Source organism: Cucumis melo, chromosome 7 (assembly GCF_025177605.1).
Source record: "Cucumis melo cultivar AY chromosome 7, USDA_Cmelo_AY_1.0, whole genome shotgun sequence".
NCBI classification, from domain to species: Eukaryota; Viridiplantae; Streptophyta; class Magnoliopsida; order Cucurbitales; family Cucurbitaceae; genus Cucumis; species Cucumis melo.
Window position 1 is genome coordinate 4850001 of NC_066863.1, and position 19785 is coordinate 4869785.

The 19785-nt window shown below is 42.8% G+C and overlaps 1 pseudogene; it reads left to right on the plus strand.

The window, feature by feature from the left end:
• Window positions 1-1549, plus strand: part of LOC127150304 (60S ribosomal protein L5, mitochondrial-like) — a 1799-nt pseudogene extending 250 nt beyond the window's left edge.
• The last annotated feature ends 18236 nt before the right edge of the window (window positions 1550-19785 follow it).

Genomic DNA, 19785 nt, shown 5'->3' on the forward strand with positions numbered 1-19785 from the left:
GCCAATTGGGAGTCAGAGGATTCATAGTACCTGCAGACCCACGGACTGAATATTCATCATTTTCGAAAGCGGGGGGAAGGGATCTCTTTTCTGCAACGAATAAAAAGGGAGCTGATTTGACTCGACACAACCTAATGATGCATCCAATACCACTATGCCTAGAATGCCTTGCTAGATCGCTGCTCCTTAAACCTATATAGGCAAGAAGCGCTTTCTTTGACCTCAATATAAGACGACGGAGATCAGATTTCATGGAGAAAGGCGTTGACACATGACTAATGACTGCATTTCATTTCAATCCTTGGGCTCATTTTCTTTCGTTACTATTCGTTTCATTCAAAATAGCACATATTTTCAAAAAAGAAAGGAGAGAAGTTCTCAAATTCTTTGAGCGTCTCATTGATAAGGACATATTAACCTCTTCCATGAATGAGTCACCTGGACCTTTGTTTTTTGTTCTACGTAGCTTAATTTCCTCCATATTCACCTTTTTTTCTTCATTCATCCGCCTCAATGGATCTGGATAGGTTTCTTTAGTTGGTTCTCAGCTCCTTTCAGTTTCTAGTCGAACCTCTGAATTCCACTAACCTGGTCCGTGGTAGCTTATTAATTTTATACTATAGTCAAAAGGTTTTCGCATAAATTCCATTGGCCCTCTCATACCTTTTCATAGCCACTTCTCCACCAAACCCAAAGGTCATTTTTTTCCACCAAGAAAGAATATTCACTCTTGAGCCCTGTCCAGAGAAAGCAAGATGCATTCATTCTGGTCAATTTGGGCAAGAGGAATGTTCAGCCTCTCATAATTAAGGCGAGTACCCGATTCGCACCCGGTTTCGTTGCATCTCTGTACTGAATCCCTTGATCTGTCTCCCAGAACTGGCCTTATATGGGGTCATTCATCGCTGTGGAATTCTAGACCTCCCTATCTAGGGGTATATAAGCTTGGGGCCCTCTTTCCCCTTAGGAATCGGTCCGAGCCAACAACTCCAGTTTCATTACGAAGATATATCACGGTCAGGATCCATTGCTCAAACAGAATCACACCAACGTTATGGAAGTTCCTGGATCGTCTTCAATAAGAGTCGTGCCAAAGGAACCCTATGATTTCAGAAGAAAAAATGGAAAATTGGCTATGGAGATTCTGCGCGATCAGAAATTGATACAGACAAGGGGTTCGACAGGAAAGTCCTTTCGATCCAATCCATTCTCGGAGTCAAATAAAGACAAAGGATATGACAGTGACCTAGCACGAGAAAGCACTCTCCGAGGGCATGAAATGTCTAATTTTTCTTTCAAAATCATTATAGGAATATTACTGTCTTTCTTAAATTCTCCGGCCAAAATACGGGAAAACTCCATTCAATTCTCGATGGAAACGGAGTTTTTCGAATTCTTCCCAGAACTGGCAGATCATTTCGAGATCTTCTCTAAGACTCTAGGGTTCAATGTGACTATTGTCACTTTGGCCAAGACACAAGATGAGACTTTACCACCGTGGAGTGGCTTTTTGAAAAAAAAATTGAATTTCAAAAAAAGAAAAGATTGAAGCTAAAATCCAACTTCTTCTTGAAATAAAGAACTCGCACACACTAGATTTCTTGGATTCCAAAAAAAATCAATACACTAGCTTAGATTTCTTGGATTTCTTTTTTTCGCAAATTCTTTGCTCATCTGGAGTAGCTTAATTAGTGGAGTTGAGATGAACAAGGGCCTAGGCGCTAGTAACCCAAAGAAATGAAAGAAGAGCTTACTTATTTGATTCATTTCCTATCTAGGAGTCCTCAAACAAAGTTCCATTCGAGATTGGACTAAGAAGGAAGAAGGCGAGTCAGTATGCTAATGCCTCATCCTCAAATCAATCATTCCCAAAGGTTATTGTCCCAACGAATAAGTAATTGTAGGAGTGGAAGCTTCATATAATTCGAAAAAGCATGAGCAACAAGTCCAAGTAAATCAAATACGAAACAAAATACGTAATTTTTTTAGCATTAAACAAAAGGATTCGCAAATCAAAGTGCTAATGCTACAACCAGTTCATAAATTTTTAAAGCTTCCATAAAAGCCAAACTAAGAAATAAAGTACCTTGGATTTTTCCCTCCGCCTCGGGTTGTCTCGTGATCCCTTCTACAGCTTGGCCTGCAGCAGTACCTTGACCAATCCCAGGTCCAATAGAAGCAAGCCCGATGGCCAACCCAGCAGCAATAACGGAAGCGGCAGAAATTAGTGGATTCATGATAAGTTCCTCACACCAAAAGAAAAAAATGGTTAATTATACAATCAACCAATGAATTATAACTTATTATTCCATCACTAAGATTTATCCAACTAAAAATTACGAATTGAAGTAATAATATTATTGAATCGTCCAAACTACTTCAATCTATCTTTTTTAGTTCCTATCCATCCACGTAGTTTTTGTGAATCCGTACGACTTTTGTTCTTCCATTTATTTTAAAGCATTCTTTGAATTCTTCATTGTTTTTCTTGATTTAATCTCTCTATTCATTCAATATTGAATTCAAAATTACATTACAGCCGAAACAAAAGGACTTCCATTGTAAGCCCTATCTAAATTCACAGTAGTAGGGCAGATCTCTGAATTTGTAATTATATTTTTAGTTCAATTTTTTTATTTCACATTACTTCAGTTCGGTTAGATAATATAGGAAAGAAAACAGGAGAAAGAGAGCTCTCAACTCCTTTACTGCAGGCCAAAAGAAAAGCATCCCAACCTTGAAAGATACGACGAATTTTGAAAGATACGAAGCATCCCAACCTTGAAAGATACGAAGAATTTGCAGAAAGGATCCTCCGCCACCCTTTATGGAGCTATTTGCATGCGGACTGCATTTTACTCTCAAGGGCACATACCGAACCCCATGCTCAGATACAACTCCCTCCAAGTAGTAGAGAAACCTGTTACTTCAGAAATGACAAAATCCTTACTCTTTATTAAAGGATTTGAAGACAGCCCCTTACACCTCCTAAAGACCGAATATCCTGGGGCAAGAAGACTGATAATATCCTTTGCACTCTTAAACGAATGAAAATGAATTTACTCAATTTCGCCATTGTCCCCCTTCCAAAATACGGAGAAAACTTTGAAGAGCTTGACAAAGAATATCCACCCCAAGCCATTTACAGGACAGCGCATGAAGACGAAACCGATTTCACTATTTGGCCCCTTATTTTAAGAAGACAACAAGACAAACAAGAGGAGGATTTACTTATTATTCTACATGGGGTCCTAGAAAGGGAAAGGCTTTTTGTAGAAAGGATCCCAAATGATGCAACTTTCTTCGCCTGAATGAGAGACTACCCACTGATACTAAAGCAAGCGGAGGAATCAGAAAATGAAACACTGGCGGAGCTCCTTATAAGACACCTGTAATAGCACAACCCCGATGAAGAACAATAATAATAACCCCGATGAGAGGGCCCGCTACTCCGACGAGAAGGCCCACAACTTCGATCGGAATATTTGTATTTTTTAGTATATTATTTAACCAACCAAAACAGAGTAAAATTTCCCCCAACAGAGGCCATTGGGCCCGATCCGCCGCTTTGCTACAATACCCGGAGGTTAATATCGAATTTCATGAGTCCTCCAGACAGGTTCATATTCCATTTCATGGCTCCTTCTACGAGAGGTGCGAAGCGAAACGACTGTTCAGGAGCGAAGGAGCTCGGTTCAATTTCATATTCGAAGAAAGTCGACTGATAAGGAGAGGAGAGGAGCCATTTCCCTTGATTTTTTGAAATAACTCAACTCAAAATGATAAGGATCAAAGACTTATCTCATAATTTGAAAGTGAAGTCCTTATCCCTTATTAGGAGCCCTTAGATTAATAGAAGAGGCAGAACGAGGTCTCATGTACGTAGATGCGTGGGTGAATCAGAAAGAGGCCAAAAGAGGTTGAGTCGATTCCCATCCCCAATTTCATTCCTGAGACAGAGGCCCGACGTCTGAGAATTGGGACAAAGACCCAGGAAAAAAGAAAGGAGTAAACTCAGCCGCCTTACCCATTTTTGGGATTGCAAGATGAATGAGGTTCAAATTGGGATCGTGGAGTGGACAGACGAATTTTTTGGTTCTGAAGATGGACGATTTGGGGATGGAATTCCTTCTTGAACACAAGGTCATCCCTATGCCCTTGGCCAAATCTTTGGTAGTCACAGGATCTAATCCCACCGTAGTCCAAACAAAGAGAAGAAAGGGATGAAACTTCTCCAGCTGAAGAGAGGGCTAGCCCGCGAAGAGCCCACGTTCATTCATGGCTAGCCCAGTGGTTGATGAGGAAAGTCCGAAAGAGCTAATTCCGGAGGTAGTCCAGTATGTCTTAGACGAATACCAAGACGTAATGGCAGAGAGTTTGCCTAAGACTCTACCTCCACTCAGGGGGATAGATCATGAGATAAAACTTCTACCCGGGGCGAGACCCCTGCAAAGAATGCGTATCACACGGGGCCGCCAGAATTGGCAGAATTGGTAGAGTTCTTGGACGTTGGGTTTATTAGACGTGCAAAAGGTCCTCGCGCGAATATTTCTTCTTGATTCAGAAGAAAGAGGGAAGTCTCCGCTTATGTATCGACTATCGAGTGCTGAATAAACTCACAGAGAGAAAGACCTCTCCCCATTATCACAGACTTCTATAACCGCCTCCATGGCGCCAAGTACTTCTCGAAGTTGGATCTTCTTTCAGGGTCTTGATTATCAAGTGCGAATTGCTTCAGGAGATGAACCATTGTCTTAGACGATATTACGCCTTTTCATTCCAAGTCTAATGCCTTTCGGCCTCACCAATGCTCCAGCCACTTTTTCTACCTTTCAGAATCAGGTTTTCCATTCATACCTTGACAAGTTGATCCTAGTATATATATCTGGATGACATTGTGGTTTAGAACGCAAAGCTAGAAGAGCATCAACCTCACCTTCCGTTAGTATTTCAGAAATTGAGGTTGACTGTACGTAAAGAGAGAGAAATGTGCCTTTGCTCAGAAAGGCATTCACTTCCTCGATCACGTGATCGAGTGTGGCTGAATCGGCATGGAAGAGAGTAAAATGACTGCTCTACGTGACTGGAGAGTGCCGTCTGTAGTAAGGGATTAGCCTTCTTTCCTCGTAGAACCTACTATGTATTTGGAAGAAAGCCTACCTTCCTTGAGGGATTCTCTTCGAGAACAGGGCCCTTAACGGAGTTGTTGAAGAAAGACCATAAGTGGGAATGGACCCGAGAATCTCAGGCTGCCTTCGGGGATCTGAAGAAGGCCATGATGGAAGGGTCGATTCTCGGAATTGCCGATGTAAGCAAAGCAAGTGGAAACTGATGCATCTGATTTTGCCTTTGTCCTCCAAGACGGCCATCCCATTGCCTATGAGAGCAGGAAACTGAAGGATGCGGAGAGGAGAAGCCGGAGAGAAAGAAATGCTTGTAACGGTACACTGTCTGAGAGCCTGGAGACAAGATTTCTTGGGATCCCAGTTCGTAGTGAAGATGGACAATAGAAAGATATGCCACTTTTTCAGTCAACCCAAATTGACCTCTAAACAAGCTCGTTGGCAAGAATGCTTGGCCGAATTTGATTTTCAGAAGACAGGCCAAGTAAATCAAATTAAGTGGCCTTAGCCCTTAGTCGGATGAGCAAACAACATTTGGCCCTGTGCATCTTCGCCCATTTAAAATCTAGCAGCCGGCACCCTTCTTGAAACTATCAAGGCTTTCCTGGCCAAGGACCCTGCGGCCCAAGCTATAATATAGTTTCTTAAAGAAGGGAAGACTCTTCGGGTAGAAGATGACCTATTGTTCACCAAAGGCACTAAAGGAACTAAAGGAAGCAGGGGACCCTCCCCATTCTTCTTTTTTTCTTTGATGAAGTGGGCTCTAATTTCTTTCTTTTGAATTCTATAAAAAGAGTGAGCTAGATCGGTCTAAATGTGTCGGTCAGAAAGAAAGTAAGTAGGATGGAGCTTAGGGGTTAGCCGACAAGTAAAGAACCTTTCCTACGATCCCCAATCTATTATGAATTAGACCAGAGAATGAATCCCTTTATCTCACCCTTTTTCCCGATACAAAGGAGCAGCGGCTCCCCCTCAATAAAAGAAAAGAAGAAATTCAAGGCATAATGCTGACTACTAGTAAAGAAAGAAGGCGGGAATCTCTGAAGGTTGATTCTCAGAACTCTTTCTCAGGCAGACAGAGAGAGGAGACATTAGAAAAGAAGAGATTGCACTAAGGCTGAAACTTCTCAAAAATGTTCCCAAATTTTCCACTGAACAAGACAAAGAAAGTGGGAAAATTTCCATCTTGCCCTATTTCATGAAAATGCTTCCCGCTATACTGCTAAAAGCTTATTAGAACTGAAAGGAATGGGAAGGGATGTTGGGTCACCTTGAACAAGGCCTGGGGCACCCTTTTTACATCACGAAGGATAAGCTTTCTTTAAAAAATGTAGATGTAGAAAAGATGGAACTAATTGGACGGAGGTTATGAAATAACTCGACTCCCACGGGGCGGTTCGAAGAAAGTCGACTCATAAGGAGTCAATGAATAAAGACTCATTGAATAAAGCGAAACGACTGAATTTGAATAAAAGAAGGAGTGCAACGAAAGAAATACATATGCACTCCGCTCCGTGGGTCGCCAATTGGCTTCAAACGAGCGAGAAAGAATGGGATGGATAAACAAGGCTATTTATGTAAATTCAAAGAAATCAGGCTATTGGCGAAGATGAAACTACTTTTCAAACTAAGCTACTGCGGCTGAGGCAACTGAATTCCCCTCTTCAGGGACTGGGGCAAATTTTGCTTCTTCAACCTCAGCCGACCCAACTTCAATAGATGCCACCTAATCGGTCGATTCATTCCTCTGCGCACCTACTAGTTCGCTCTGTGTCGATTGCTTTTATCCGGACGGATTCCTTTCCTCCCTAGGTTGGTCACCTGCCTGCCTCATCTCTTGTTGGCTTGAAACTCCCCATTTCCCCTGAGAACACCTTAGTAGTTTTGCTTGTTGGGTTGAAAAATGGAAGAAAAGAAAGGGCAAATAATAGCCTTTAAGAGAAGGAAAGGTGTTGGGAGATCTCAAAGATAAAGAAATGCATAAAAAAGAGGTGATTTTGCTCATTCTCTTTAAAGGGATGAAAGATCTTTCCTGGTCCGTGGTAGTTTAATTCCATGCTCTTCGGACGATAATGAGTTTTTCACGGACTTCTCTTTACTCTTCAAAGAGATTCTATTCAATAAGAGAGAGGAAGAAAGATTGGTGGGACCGCTATTGGGGAAGGACATTCGGACGGAAGACTGCTCAAACTGCTATTGATTGGTGCCCGAACACCCGGACCCAGGAAGGCTGCTGGAAGGAAACGTGTACCCGATCTGGATAATAATAATACAGACTCCAACTCTTTCTCTTCCCTAGCCAATAATGGAACTAGACTCTAACGGATAATTTGTCTTGTTCTTACCTCCTCCCTTTAGAGTCCTTCGGACCGTCCTCTTGACTTGTTTATCCATATTAACCTTTCGAGTTCTATGAGGGTAGTTCCACTGGGATACCCGCTGAGCTTTGTCCTATTGCCCGAGCTTTAGTTATGAACGAGACTTCTGTAAGAACTGATACTACAACGTCTGCAACCGGTCGAGCCCTTTTTCAGAGCCCTTTCTCCTGTGCATAAACCTAGGGAACTGGGAGGGATTCCTATTCATCAAGCTCTTTATCTTCGGCCGATCTTTATCTTCAGAGGTTGGGAATTGCCCTTGTCTTCGTTTGAGGCAACCCACTACACGGTTTCTCCATAAATATGGGTGTTTAGGGTGAGAACCCACCGATAAAACTGAATATGGATTTCCTTACTATTAAAGATTTTGACTTGCACTCCTTCAAGCCTTTGAATAGGGATCAGTCTTTCTCTCCTTTCAGTCGAGCCCTTGTTCATTGATTCAGTCGAGTTATTTCATAACCTTCAAATGAAGTGCAAAAAGGACACTTCTCGAATAAAATAAGGAGTGCAAAAAGGACATTTCTCCAATAAAATATGTTCTGGAGGATAGGCTTTCCATTAATTCCACTAATAGATTTGACGAAGGACTCTAGAATGGAACTCAATGAAATCAGAAGGATAATGAAATAGCGAGACTCAAAACTGAAAGAAAAGAGAAAGAAAGTGAAAGATCAGAATCGCTTGATGATCTTCTTCATATCTGAAGAAAGGAGACTACGTTTAAGAGAAAGAAAGAGGCATCAAAACAGAATCACTCAATTTCTCTGTAGTTCTAGCTTTTTCTATCTTTCATCTTCTTTGATAAAGAGATCCGAGATCTGACCTTGCTAACCGCACACCCTAACAACTGGTACTGACTACCCTTGCTTCCGGCCCAACTTGGGTTAGTAGCTTCAAACTAGGTCTCGTGACCCAATCTCTTGAACCCTATTCTTATCTTCAGAAATTCACGGTTGATACCCCTTCTCAAGCTGTGGAAAATAGATGGAACTCACATGCATGAAACTCAGAAGAGTGTCTTGGGTCCAGTGCTTAAAGGAGAATCGTAGGTCCGATTAATTGGTATTCTTCCTTGGGTGAAGTTCAGTCAAGCGGGCGGCTTCTCCTTCTATCTACGCGCGTGTCCTCGGTATCCCGATTCCGATAAAGCGACTGAAGAAATAGCTGCTCCAACTGCTTCTTTCGAAACCTACACTCCTACTCCAACTTCCTCTCTGGGAACTACTGAAAGCTCCTGCTTCTGATCCAACTTCTAAAGGTCAAGCCCGACGATCCCTCTTGATAGCCTTCTAAGGGTTCTTCAACGGCAGCAACTTCCTAAACTCTCAACTCCTCTCAATGAACATTTTTTTCATTGAAATTTCTCCTTCGAGACCTTCTTCTTCAATCTGATTTTCACCCTTTATTCACAACTAACTCGTCCGATTCGCAAATTCTTTCCGCCTACTCTGCCTAGTTTGAATGAAAAAGGGGTAGATTAAAGGGAGGGAATCTTTGAAGGTCTCCCTTCTTTTGATTTTAGAGGGAAAGATGTCTTTGAATAAGAAATCGCCATAGGCTAAACCAAGTTCTCACCTTAAATTTGCTTATGGATCAAAGGATTTCTCTTTAATAAGGAAGGAAGAGCTGACCGACTTTCTACTTCTCTTTCTTCAATGAAAGCTTCTCCAGGTATTCAGATTCACATCCAAAAGAAAAGAAGAAAGCCTAGCCTCATCAACAAGAGAAAAAACTGGGAATGATCAGGCTCTTCTTCCGAGCCTACGCGATCCTTCTTTTCTCGCTCGAGCTTAACCTCTTTCTTCTTTCTACTTAGACAGATTCTTCAGCTTTCTCTTGCTTCTTAAACTGAGACAGCGGACTCAGCCTAAAGGGATCATGCCCATTCCTCTGATCATGAAAGAAGACCTATGGAAAGAGATCATTCCCTTTCTTTGGATTCTGACATCCTTCTTCTCGTCCGGGATTGAATCCAAGTGATCATCCTTGTCAAAGATAGCTACAGGGGAATTGGGAAGTTGAAAGGTCAAATCAGCCATTTGTTAGGTCAAATCTCATAATGGGGTATGGCTGGAAGGAAGAAAGAACCTCTTTTCCCACGGTCTGGAGTACTTTCATTGAGTTCTTCTACGGGGAAAACATCAAGTTCTCGCAGATGAGTTGACTTCCTTCTCATTTGCTTAACATATGAAATTCGATACATCTCGAGCTTGCGACACCCTCTTGGGAGAGCTATGGAATAACCTCAAAGAGAACTTTTCTATCTAACCTCTTCTCATTCCCTTTTGCGGCTAGTCCCTGGTCTCTCTGACGCTTTTGCCTTCCTCCTCTTTTAGGAGTTTGTCCCGAGACCTCTGACTTCACGGGCCTGGTGTCTAACCCTGACGCTTGTGTGTCCATCTTTGACTCTCAATCATGAGAATTCCCTTTTTTGGAAACTCTTTTCCGCCATTGGCTGGAGGCGAGATTAAATTGAGGAGATCTTGTGCAAGGTTGGAGAAAGAGAGAGAAAATAGACAAAATTAAGCTAGCACAAACCGGGATGAAGATCGAAACTAAGCGACTTCTGCCTCTTCGATTCGGCGTGTGGGTCGAGCATCTCGTCCGTCTGACTTTGGGCGAGTTACTTTGTCTGATTCCTACGACTTGAATTTCTTATAAAGAGATGGAGAATCTTTTTGAATGAACGAGATGCTTTCCTTATCCCAGTTCTTCTTTCCACTTCTACTTAAACAAGAGAAAAATAGGGCACAAGAACTGAAACTGAATAAACTGCTTAAACAAGCTAAGGGATACTGCCTAAACTCACTTAAGCTACTCAAAGCGTGTAGTGGGCATCATCCACTGGAACAAGCTGCCTCCATATCAGCAGGCTTCAACCCGAAAATTCATTCAATCTTCTACATTGGTCGTGCGCGCCTCCTTCTCTCTTATCGGAGGTTGGGCTTTGCTTCGCGCTTATTACGTCCTCCGGAGCGGCTGGATCAATTCCAAGTTCTAATTCTTCAGTCACTATTCTCAAAAGTCAGACTAAGAAAGTGGGACAAAGTTGCGAGACTAAAAGGTTGAGGGACGGACGCGCTAAAACTAGGGACCCCATCCATTCCACCGGGAAGGTTAGAATTAGAATAGGATCTCGATAGGGATAGGATAGGTGAAAGTGAAACTGAGTCCTCTTCAAGTTAATAGGAAGAAGCTCTACTTACACAATGGGAGTTAAGGAAAGGGCCATGAAAAGAGGGTTCGTCCTCCGTAGTTTAATCTGCCAAGTTCAAGATCGACTGCGCTACCTCTCCTTCGCTGACTCTGTCTTTTCCACTTTATCAACAGATAATCCCACCCTTCCAAGGGCTGATTCTTCTGAAAAGGATAATACAACTAGTCCAACTCTTGAAACTCTTCTGCAGGTTCCGAGTCCTCCGAGTGCCATAGTTTCGATTAGAGTGCCAGGAATACAAGAAAATAATAGGTCAATTCTCCAATCGTCAGACTCGAGCTCCAACCTCATACCCATCTGCTAGAAAGGAGCCTTTGACTTATGATGTTTCGATCCGCAACTCACTCAACCACGTAGAATTACCTTTCTTGTGAAGAAAGAACTATAAAGGCAGTAAAGGGATGAGGCTTCTTCAAAAAGAGAATATGGGGAATCTTTGGTTTATTCTAAAAAAATGAATTTCATTCTTGGAAGCGAAGCCCAGGCTCTCAGTCTCATGACAGAAGATTGAGGAGGGGAGGAAGAAAGCGTCGACTGATGAAGAAGTTGTCCCCGTTGAGGGGTTGTATCCCTCACTTGTCTTGTTTCAGAACTATCAGTCCTTTCGGATCGGAGCATAAGAAGATCAATCGTAAGATACTGATGTCAAGGCAGTGACTATTAAGGGAGGCAAGGGAAAGCGCTATCACATGAGAAGTTTAGATCTGTGAGCTAAGTGCGTATGCCTTATTCTTCCCGGCCAGGTCAGTTCAGTTTTGGGGGTTCCTTGTAATGCCCCAAGTCTTATCTCCTCCCTTCTTCTGATTTTTCTCTATATTCCCGAGATGGGGGTAAGGCAATTCAAAGACTTAGAGAAAGATGCCTTTCTTTCTCCCACCTGGGTCGCTGCCTCTCTTTCTTTTAATGGCACCAAGATGGGAGTCCGAGATTCCCCGATTACGCCCTTGATTCTGCACCCGAATGGATCCTTGACTCAGTCTCTTTGATGCTCGTCCCGTAAAGACATCTACTGTGTTGGCCTTATCTTTTGTCGCTAGCTTTCGCCGCATGAATAAAAGAAGACCACGCAGGACAAGGCATCTCTTCCTGCGCTAAGGCATTACATGCCAACGAAGAATGCCCAAGTCTGACTGAGCCCTCATACCGAGAACCAACTCTCTAAGCAAAGATATCCGACGCCTGCTCTGTGTGTATGCAAACATCGACCCTGCATAGCATCATCCGACAATTTAGGCAAAAAGATGTTCCGACAAGGCTCTGCTTAACGGTCTCTTGCATGGCTCATTTCCCGTGCTTAGACCGACCTGAGTTTAGCAGCCCGAAAAATAGGGTCGAACCCTCCTAGAAAGCTACTCTACCTTTTTGATGTAGTAGAAGTACCTCGCAATTCTTCTCTTGTTGGGAAAGTCTTCGAATCTCAGTCAAAGCCTTGAATTCTCTCCCCAATCTGACTCTGGAATCAAAAAGAGGATTATTACATGCATCTCGATATTTTGCTGAAGAGTGAGTGCTGGCCTTGGAATATTGAATCACAGCCATTTCCCTCTTTCTTGGGGATCAGGAGCAAAGAATTTGCGAAAGAGATTTTGATAAAGGCCAGAGCATAAGCAAGAAGCCAATCTTGTCATTCTTGAGGATGATTCTTTGAAGCAAGAATTCCATAAGCAAGTAGATGAGATGACTTGAAAGCTCCGAAGAAGACTAAAACCCACTTTCATTGACTAGTAAGTGATAGTTGTTCGCAGAATGACCGAGGCTCAAAGAATTTGAGCTCATGACATGATCGAAATTCGATCCACCATTGAAAGAGATGAGACGATCTACCCGTCTTTACACATACGAGAAATCAGACGGACAAGAGGTGTCGACAACGGGAGCTTTACTGCTTGGGGCCTTCTTTCTTGATCCAAATTACTAGACCTACTTACTGCTTGTGCTTGGCTCAGGATATCCTCCTTTCTTCCTTTTTACTCAAGTGAGGAAAGGTGCAAACCAGCCTTTTTTTTTTGCCCGTATGTGAGTCCTAACTTTTCTTTCTCTTGCCTTTTCTTGTTTCAGACAGCGAAATCAGAATACTTCTCTCAGCTAATTCAAGAATGTCAGTTATTTCCTGGTTCAGAGTTTTGCCTTCTCTTCCTTAATCAGGAAAAGCGGGTATGAATCAAAGAGGGATAAGGCTGGAATGGAGGAAATTGAAGCGTGCTATAAGGCTCCATAGTCGTGACTCGATATACAGCCTGAACTTGGTCAATGGAAGTAGGATTGGTTGGATGCTCCAACTCGGTCAAATGCAAGGTCTTGCTGTCTTGCTGGGGATAAAAGTGAACTATGCCCATCACATTGATTAGGACCCATCACATCATTAACCGGTACCAATCAATCATCCAAGGCCCTCTCTATCTCATCTTTTCTAAGCCAATTTTCTCAAGGATCACCTAACCACCCAACCCCTGACGTCAATCCCATGAGCTCGGGAGAAGAATCATAAGTGACCACCACTCCGTGGGGTAGAGGTCCCATCTCCTTCATCAAGATGGAAGCAAAGGCAACCAGCAAACTCAAGATCTATCTTTCGAGTCTATCCCTATTTTCTTATCCAGATGTAAAGGAGCAAGGTTTAGTCACTTTCCTTTAAGATAGGAGAAGTGCTTGCTTCGCTTCCTTAAAGTGCCAAGAGCTTGTAGAGAGCTATCAATCATTCTACATTCATTGACTAAGATTCAAGCATTTTTTCTTAAGAGATGGAGTAGTCAAAATTCAGTACCCAACCAAGCGCGGGATGAGCGGGTTCTACTTTCTGGTGCGGGACTTCCAAAAGATGCAAGGTTTTGCCAAGAATCTTGACTGTTCAGGAGATCTTCTTTAATAAAGGCGCTGACACATGAATTTCAATCCTTGATTGAAGTACTCAAATAGAGAGAAGGCAGATTAGCTTCCTGCCAGACTGATCCCAAGAGTAGTCGATCCTAGCCCAGGGAGCCTCAGTCTCATTCCCTATCAGAACCAAGCGACCTTCACTTCTGACTAAAGAACTAATCAGTCTTGAGACTCAAAGTACGAAATTCTTCCATTTCCTTTTTTGAGGTATTCTTGCCTCTACTGTAGTCTAGTTTTGAGCGGGTTTCATAATCTGGAGAAGCAAAGAAGCGGAGCGGAGCTGAAAGAAAGTGGTTGTTTCATCGCGTAGTGGATCACTAACAGAATCTTCTCATGGACCTCAAAAAGAATGAAAACCAAAGAAAAGAATGATCGAAATCCATATTAATTCATTAGGCAAGGTGAAAAGAAGGAAGAATCTTTTATGAACAAATAGCGTAAGTAAAGAACTCCTCATATCGGTGGTTCTAGCTTTTTCTATCTTTCTTCCTCTTATCTTTCTCTTTCGGATCTCAGATCATTTGCTTAACACATTCATTCCTTCCTTATCAATGAGACCACTAATATGTTCATCTGAAATCTACCATATGAACCCCTTGTTCATTGATTCAGTCGAGCCCTTGTTCATATTGATTTCTCTCTCATTGCGGAGACTTCACTGATGCTAATCCGAAGGAGGGAGTGGAAGCGAAGCGGCCAATGAAAGGTGCTCAGTCAAGTGTGCGCATAGGTTGGGAAATAAGGTAATGCGCTCTCAGGCTAATAGCCTAACCTTTTTCTATATGTCCTGGTAAGTCTCAATCCTTCTCAATCTCAGTACCAAGAGTGAAATGCCTTTCTTTTCGCCGAAGCACGCACGGGTTCAACCTCTCAGTTCGAAGGCATTGAAGACGGAAGAATTCGTCCTCTGTCCTTCTATGTGATTCATTCTGCTTTTCTACTTTCAAGTACAGAGGCTTTCAACACCTTTGGAGCCTCAGGGCTTATCTGGAACTCATTGGGTAGCAGCTGAGTTTGCTTGGAAGTAGAGCTATTACATCAGCTAGAATAGAAATCTGAGGAAACTAAACTTTCGACCCCCATGTAGCTGTTGTTGTTGCTCTTCCGGTTGTAGGAGAAGGAGTTGAATATCTTGATCTCTTTGCCAAGGCTTATAGCCTCAGGCTTAAAAGGAGAAATCCTTCCCACGTAGCCCTTCGGTGCTTGAATAATGAAAAAGCAAAAAGTCGTTTACTGTATTTAGAAATGGGGATGTCTCTGGCTGGATCTCTTTCTGCCTCAGAGAATTGATATGGGGCTGTCCCAGGAGATCAACTAGTTATCTCAGTAGCTTTTGCTTAAGGTTTCTAATATGGAGCTTTCACAGCAGAGGGAGAGGGATCATCTTACTCTTTCCCTCTCACTGAAGATGTCTATAAAGATGGAGAGGGACCAAGAACTTTCTTAAGCGCATTTCTTGCCAGTCTTAGATCTGAGAATTTCCTTCTATCAGGTATTTTCGAATACCTGAAATCGAACCTATCCGTCTCATCTGCTGAATCAGGCGATGTATCAGGATCTACCTCTGGGTATAGGGTTGTGGCTATCTTAGTTTCTGACCCTCTTGCTTTCTTTAAATCTGGAGAAGAAAATTTCTTATTCGCCCTCTCGAGGGTAAATCGATCTTCCTTATCGGCCTGTCTTCTTTCTATCCTATCGGTTCGTGGTAGCTTAATTAGTCAAGACATCAGTATCGGCTCCATAAGTTCCAGCAGTCCTATAAACCGAGACCTATACTGGAATCGAAGCGAAGCCTTCAGTACTATCTGCTGGAGATAGATATAGAATAGCCTTTAGGAAAGGGCTGATCTTTATTCCGACCCCCTTCATATCCCTACCTTCTATCCTCGCCCTTAAGCCATCTCGCTAGCAGTCCATGGGATAGGAGTGACCCACGTAGCAGTTTATTCCAACCAGATCTCGTTATGGATGCGAACCCTGAAATACCTGCCGCTGCAGAAGGTGATCCTGCCTCTGTAGTTGGAATCTTTGGTATCATATTTTCCAACTAATGCCAGATCTGATTCAATAGGAAGAGAACCTTCTACCCCGTCTGGTATTCCATGAAGAGGCTTCGTCCACTTTCACTCCCGTTCTGAAAGAGTCAAAGTGCTTTGAGGACGTACCAGACCACCGGCCGAGCAAAGAAAAAAGAGTGTGAAAATAGGAGGAGGACCTAATTTGAATGGAAAAAGACTTCTTAGAAGTGAACTTCAGATATTTTCTCGACAGCTCTGACTTTAAGATAAAAGACTTGCACTGTTCACAGAAAGATGAACTTGAATTAGCCCGAGGGCTGTGAACCATTCTCACTCCTTACGTAAGGAAGAAAAGTCTCCCTATCTTAGCAAAGATCGCTAACTCAATTTGAGAGATACGAATTTCATACGAAAGAAGCAATCAGAATAGACCAAGAACCAAAGGCAAAAAGCTCTCTTACGCTGATTCCCTCCTATGTTTTGAGAACGAAGTACTTCCCAAGAGCCAAGAGAAGGACGAGTGGTCTACAGAGTATCCCTGGGCTGATGGCCTTTCGTATATCTTTTTTTTATATCAAGATATAGGAATTAGAAAGCATATGGGAATGCCATAAGAGAGAGAAAGACGAGGTCAAGGAAAGGATGACTTTCCCAAGACTATAAGTCCTACTCATCCTTCTAAAAAAGAGGAAGGTCGCTAATTTTCCTATGATCAGATCCATTCAACTAAATGAACAAGCATATAAATACTAAGCAAAAGTGCACTCAAGGAGGCAGACTCTTCGCGACCCTTTGTTTGGGTGGCTCCCAAGGAAAAAAAGAAGATTCTTTACGTCCTCCGAACTGGTCTCTTAGTTGCCCTCAAGAGTTGACCCTTGAGTTCTAAGTCCGGCTCCCCCCCCCCCCCCCCCTGAAATGAATAGTTAGAAAAAACCTCTTTGGTGATCCAAACTCTTAAAAAGAGGGTGCCCTTTGAAACTGTCAAAACTCTCGCTTAATCTCTCCTTACTCCATCGTCTCCATCAATAAGAGCATACTATCTTTAAAGTTGGGCAAGTTTACCCTTGATCTTCAAGTCAGTCCACTCAGCCTTATGACAGAATTCCATCCATGTCCTCAAGGCAACCTTCAATCCAAGGAGACTGATCTAGTTGGGGCATTCTACATAGCATCAGTCTTTGAAGCCTAGCAGCTCGACCGAAGGCCTTCTCACGAGCTGGGCTCGAACCCCTGCCAAATAGAGGATTGACTCCTTGGATTTAGTACCTCTTATCGCTTTCTTTGCTGATCACATCCTGGTTATCAGAGTAGAAGGAGGATCACTAACCGCGGATCTTTAGACATGATGCCTACCATCTCCTACTTCGCTACTGGAAATTCTGATTATGCTCCTAAGGACTTTTCTGACTTATGCGAGTTCCCTATATCGAGTGGATCAAATCCCAAGCCCTTGCTTACTTTTTGGATGAAATCAGATAACTGACTTTATAGCTTTCTATTTTCTATCGAGCGAGGTGGCGGATGTCCTTTACCTCTCTACTTTGGACTCAGTCACTAGCTTGCAGTAAAGGAAGAAGAAAGAATAGCATGGGAATTCTCTAAATATACTCTCTAGATACGTCATAACACTATTCCCAGTACATATGGCTAGGAAAATAGAGTTGGCCTTTTATCCCCCTTTTGCTTTTGGGGTTCTAGTCAACCGAGCAAGGAATACTGGAAAAGTGAGAAGTTGATCGTCCCCATTCGGTCTTACCTGATTGCCAAAGGAGAACAAGGACTGAGTGCTTTCTAAAATACCGTGGCTGATAGCAAAGTCAAGTCCGATCCGAAGCTAAGGTGCGGTAGGACAAAAGGCGTCGACTATAATTCAAATCGTGGGAAGGCTTCGTAGTACAGCGAGAAAACTTAGGATTTCATTCTTTCCACAGGCTCAAATTGGTCTCGAACTCGAATTCTCAGTATGATAATACTGACTGATAGACCAAGGGCAAACTGATTCCTCACTTTATTCCACCACCTCAATGAACAAAGGGTTAGATAGGTCCGGAGGTTATGAAATAACTCGACTCCCACGGGGCGATTCGAAGAAAGTCGACTGATAAGGAGTCAATGAATAAAGACTCATTTCATAAAGCGAAAGGACTGAATTATCATAAAAGAAGGAGCCCTTGATTTTACAAGAAATAACTCAACTCCAAATAGAGGTTCGAAGAAAGTCGACTGATAAGGAGAGGAGAGGCTCAAAGTTTAAGTTTAATTAAAGGTTGAATCAGGACTTCATTATCAAATCAAATGAGTGCATTATTCAATAACTCGACTCAAAATGATAAGGAGAGGAGCAAAGAATTTGCAAATAAGGACTGATCGAATTTATGAGAGCCCTTTCTTTTTTGAAATAACTCGACTCAAAACGATAGGGTGCGAAGCAGCTCGACTAAGAAGGAGAAATCAAAGGAGTGGTTAGGAGTTCAATGAAAGCAAAAGTCCTTATTCTTAAAAGGCTCAAAGAATTTGAGAAATGCTACTTCTTCATTGAGGACCCCTTTTAGTGTTGAATTTCATGAGTCCTCCGGACAGGTTCATATTCCATTTCACGACTCCTTCGAAGGTCTCGACTGAATCAATGAATAAAGGCTAAAAAAGAAGTGAAAACCTACTAAACCCACTAAATTCATGGTTTGAATTGAAAGCCACGTAATGAATAAAAAGGCAAAGGTTTTCAGACTACGACTGAAGACGGACGGAAGTAGCTCGACCATAGGAAGAGGGAGCGGGATAATCAAGAAGAAAGCTCCTTCGTAGTATCCACTGAAAGTAGAAAATCAATGAGGCCTCCGCTCAAATTCTTTGAGCCTAAATATTCCCACTTAGCGGTCGGACCTATTTGATCCACTAAAGAAAAGATGGAACTCAAACTTCTGTCTGACTATCCACTTTAGGTCCAAGAAACTAGATGGAATAAATCAGTCCAAGGCTCCGTAGGAGTTGAGAAGAATGATCGAAGGAGTTCTATAGGGGGAAAGGCAATGTTTTCGCAGATTCAAAGGAGAGGCTTTGCGAGACACATGAAATGAGAAGGATCATCTTTCTGTCAGTCTTCTTTCTCATTCTTTTTGTTGTTTCATGAGAGTACTCAAAGCATCATCATTCAGACATCTTTCTGTTAGTCTTCGGTCTTTCTCTTTCCCGCTCCGTCTTCCGCTTCTCTTTATCTTTCATTCTCTCTTTCTCTGTCTGCTCTTCCCGTCCTACGACATCAAAATAGAATATGATCCTTCCACTACCTTGTTCATTGATGTCCTTGATTTTGGCTTTCATGAGGGCTTATAGTTTAATTGGTTGAAACGTACCGCTCATTACGGTGATATTGTAGGTTCAAGCCCTACTAAGCCTACGACCCCTTATCTGAACCCTATTTGTGACGCTTCTTCCCCGCCACCCTGCAGATCTCAATGAGGTGAGGTGGAACCACACAGGCTGCCCTTTGGTCACGCCTCCTACGCTTACCACTCACCTACGCTCTTGCAGCATGCCCCGACAAGACTATCATAATAATACGCGAAGCAGCTGAGCGGCTCGACCAAAGAGTAATTTGCGATAGGGAAGGCGTGGTTGAGACTGAGAGAGAAAGTCAATGCGAAGGTTCAGATCTTCTCTCTTTGCGAGACGGCCCATGAATCTCGAGGTAAGAGCGTGGGGCTTGAAGACCCTACCGCATTCCGGCCCTGGGGCCTGAAATTGTCTTTTCTCCACTTTCACCAGTGAGTGGTGAGTTTCCTTTTTCTTTGCGTACCTCTTGGATTATGAGTTTGTTCCAACAGCTGTCACACGGGAGATCCTGATCGTCTTCCTCCCAGTCTTCTTGCCCGCTGGGGAAGGAAAGTTCAGTGGCTTTTCCTTTCAGGACCGAAGAAGGTCAAACTCTGGGCAGGTTGTCGGGTTTGGCCTACACTACGATATCAGAAGATTGAACCTTTTTTGTTCAACCGAAGTCAAGGAGTTCCAGAGCAGAAGGTTATTCAATATTCAATATCGGGACCGCCTCGTTTATGTACTCTAAGCCTCTCTTACAGATGCGCGCGCGATATGAGAAAAAAATAGTGGGAGGAAGCAAGCAATGAAAAGCCAGGGTAGAGCCTCGGAGCCGGCCCAAGCGAAGATCGGCA